The following is a 4,012-nucleotide window of genomic DNA, read 5'->3' as shown; positions in this document are numbered from 1 at the left end:
AATTCTGGGGTCTTTCCTCTTCACACTGCCCCCACTCCTCGAAACGACACCCCAGCAAAGCGATATAGACATAGAGTGAATTCTTTTTCTTATAACCAGGGTCTGGCCAGAAAGGTAACAGTGAGGAATCCCGATGCAGACCAGCCTGAGCATATATTGAGACTCTATCTCAGAAATGCCCAAGACAAAAAGTCTTGGCTCGCATGTTAGAAGACTTGACTGGCAAGTCTTAAGCCTTGAATTCAAACCCTAATATACCAAAAAGAATCAGAGGCCCTGGTGCCAGAGGCTCATGCCAATAATCCTAGCTACTCAGGAGGCTAAGATCTGAAGATCACAGCTCAACATTTAAAATAGGGTTGGCCTCACCCATCAGACATCATGATAAGACCCAATGTCTGAACCATGAAAGTGTACTCCATATTAACAGGGCTCTCATCCTTACTAAGTGCTGGTCATGCTCTTTGACCCCCTGGGGAGCCACCCCCTGTGGGCTCCACCCCCAGGTCCTCCTAAGCTCCTTCTGCCACCAACCAGGCCCAAGGAAGTAGACAGCTCCAGGACATACAGATCCCTTGGTCTTATAATTTAACAGTGCTGAGTCCCCATCAAGCATCTCACCCTTTCATGTCCCCAGACCTCAGCCACAAAGTCCATGTACCCCCCAAAGAAAGCATGCAGAAGTTACCAAAGGGTCCACTGCTCCTTGTTACAGCCCACTTCCACACTCACATACACACACACACACACACACACACACATACACACACACACACACACACACACACACACACACACAACCTGCAAGGGTGGTTCATGTTTGTCTTCCTTGCTACTCAGGAGGCTGAGGTTTGAAGATCACAGTTCAAAGCCAGCCCATTCTGGAAAGACTGTGAGGCTCTTATCTACAGTGAACCACCAAAAATCCAGAGGTGGAGCTGTGGCTCAAGTGTTAGAGCAATAGCTTTGATCACAGAAGCTCAGGAACAGCACCTAGACCCTGAGTTCAAGGCCCAGGTCTTCTAACTCCAAACACACACACACAGACATAGACACAGTCACAGAAACACATACACACACACACGCACACACATACACAGACACACACACACACACACACACACACACACACGGACAGCCCAAGGCTTCAGCAGTCCCTGAGTACAGACCCATGAAATGTCTCAATTAGGATCACATCCTACCCTCAAGAAGGTAGCACTACTGACATCAGACCCACTATAGAAAAACCAGTAAGCCTCTCACATATCTGGAATGTATCATAGTCCAACATGGCAGTTCTTAATGTACATACTGCTATGTGGAAAACTTAGCCCCTTCTTTTTTTGTAGTTGGTCATGGGGTTTGAACTCTGGACCAGGGTGCTGTCCCTCAGCCCTTCAGGTGAAGGTGAGCAATATCCCACTTGAGCCACAACACCAAATCCTGTTCTCTGGTGGTCCATTGGACATCAAGTCTCACAGACTTTTCTGCCCAAGCTGGCTTGGAACCATGGTCTTCACATTTCAGCCTTCTGAGTAGCTAGGATGACAGTTGTGAGCCACCAGTGGCTTCCAACTTCACCTCGTCAGGCCACAAACTTCTTGCAACCCTTCACTTCAGACTTTGTCACCCAGCATCCAAATCCGTCCTTCAATGGAGAGAATAAAGACACAATAATCCCACCCCTGCACCCATTTGCCCACTCCCTGCCTGCCACAGTCCAAGTCCTCTTGAAGCTCTGGCTTCAAACTGGGGCAAATGGGGAGTTCTTAAAAATGTCTGTACATTGAAGCCAGCAGATGGTCTCCCAAACAAAGCCTCTCCCACACACACACCTCCACCATCCTTTGCAGGCAAAGATGTTTTGCTTTCTTTCTTTTTTCAGTTGTGGGGCTTGAATTCTGGGCCTGGGTGCTGTCCTTGAGTTCTTCAGCTCAAGGCAAGCACTCTACGACTTGAGCCACAGCACCACGTCCAGTTTTCCAGTGGTCCGTTGGAGATAAGAGTCTCAGGGTCTTTCATGCCCATGATAGCTTTGAACCGTGATCCTCAGATCTCAGCTTCTGAGTACCTAGGATGACAGCCATGAGCTGCTGGCACTTGGCCAAAGATAATTTTCCATCCTTTTCATCCTATCCCCTCAGGAGACTGTTATCTGAGGACTACAGTTGGATTCCACCCATGGCACAAAGTCCATTAGAACTTTTTTTCTATAATTAAACACCAAAAAAAGTTGGAAGTGAAGCTTTGGCTCAAATGGTAGAGTGCTAGCTTTGATCATCAAAGACAAGGGATAAAACCCAGTCCTTAGTTTCAAGCTTTTTCTAGCAAAGACCCACCCAAGAAAGGGAAGCAGGTTGGTACACGGGAGCTCAAACTTCACACATAATACTCAGGACTCCCAGAACAGACCCTATCCGGCTCTGATTCTCTAGATTCTATGTCCTACATCATGGCAGTCTTAGATGGGACTGACCATGAACCAAGTTAGGATCTTGAAGTACAATCTCATACTGAGGATCCCCTGACCTTATCAAAGACTCAGGATCTCTCACTGTCCTGCCTTGACACTGGGCAGCAAGGTGAGTTGCAGTTATCCAACCACAGGATGTGAATATAAAAGGATTTCTCCGCCAGGGACTCCAACTGGAGGGGCTCTAGGTCTCTCTCTCTCTGGAAGAAAGGTGCTGGTCCATCCCAGGAATGTTCCAAGGTTGTGAGTATCCTCAAAGAAACAACCCTGCTCAGAGCCCAGTGCCTCTTGTTTTCCCACCAGCCTCTATCCAAGCCTGCTCCACCTTCAGTCAGCCCTCTCTGAATCCCAGATCTGCCACTTAGACTAAAGGTTGTGCCAGCAAAGAGACCCACCTCTGCCTCTGAGAATGACAGTCACGTGGTCCTAGTGCCCTCTACAGGAAGTCTCTAAGTAACTCCGGTCCCGACTCAGTCCTCATTCCTTGGCTGTCCTGTGCCAGTGGCCCACTTACTTCTGTCTATGCTGGCGGAATAAACACCGGGGGTGTCATCTTCTGATTGAGCCAACGAAAGTCCCAGTGCCCAAGGATGTACTGCACAGGCATCCTGCAGTGGACAACAGCCAGGCAGTCAATGGTGAACCCAAGTTCTAGGACTCTTAATAGAAGTGTGGCTGGGTCAAAGACTCTATAACTGGTGGTCTATATTGTCAGGAGAGGTCATGGCTCCAATGTCCTGAAACACCTGACCTGGGATCGTCTTACCTCTTCCCTCATCCCAACACCTCCCTAGCCCTTAGATAATTTCTTATTATCTGTCCAGGAAATAAACTTGCTGGGGCAGGGATAATTGAAACCTGGTGACCCCCCCTGAGCCCTAGGTCCTTCCTGAGGCTGCTTCCCCCTGCAGTTGGTGACCACACAGCTCCTGGATGTCATGAAGTTGCTGAAGGGTCAGTGGCTTAATCCTACATACTGGCTTTAGGCTCTGAAATGTTACCCACGGAGATTGTGAGTGATTGGCTCTCTTGATCCAGGGACTCCAAACCAAGGCTCGCATGCTCCCTTCTTCCTTCCTTTCCTCTTTTTTTCCCTTCATCCTTCCTTCCTCTCTCTCTGTTTCCTTCCTTTGTCTCACTCCTGGCCTTGAATTCAGAGCCCAGGTGCTGTCCCTGAGCCTTTTTACTCAAGGCGACCAATCTATAGCTTGAGGTACACATCCATTTCTGGCATTTTCTTTTTGGTTGTTAGTTGGAGATAAGAGTCTTATAGTCTTTCCTGTCTGGGCCTTAAGCCTTGATCCTCCCATCTCAGCCTCCTAAGTAGCTAGGATGACAGGCATGAAGCCCCAGCATCCAGTTCAAACCAAGGTTTCTTCATGTGCTGTGGAACCAGCACTGGAACTTTTCATCATCTATGACTCCCACTCCCTTACTCCCTTGAGCATGGCACATACTGTAACTCTTTGTTGGATTACTAAATGAGCATCTGTCTATGACAATATTATAGAAAAGTCCCATTCAATTCATGTAAGCATC

The sequence above is a fragment of the Dipodomys spectabilis genome, unplaced genomic scaffold (assembly GCF_019054845.1).
Source record: "Dipodomys spectabilis isolate Male_0828 unplaced genomic scaffold, ASM1905484v1 ptg000612l, whole genome shotgun sequence".
Lineage (NCBI taxonomy): Eukaryota > Metazoa > Chordata > Mammalia > Rodentia > Heteromyidae > Dipodomys > Dipodomys spectabilis.
The sequence above is the reverse complement of the archived record's forward strand: the minus strand, read 5'-3'. Positions refer to the sequence as shown.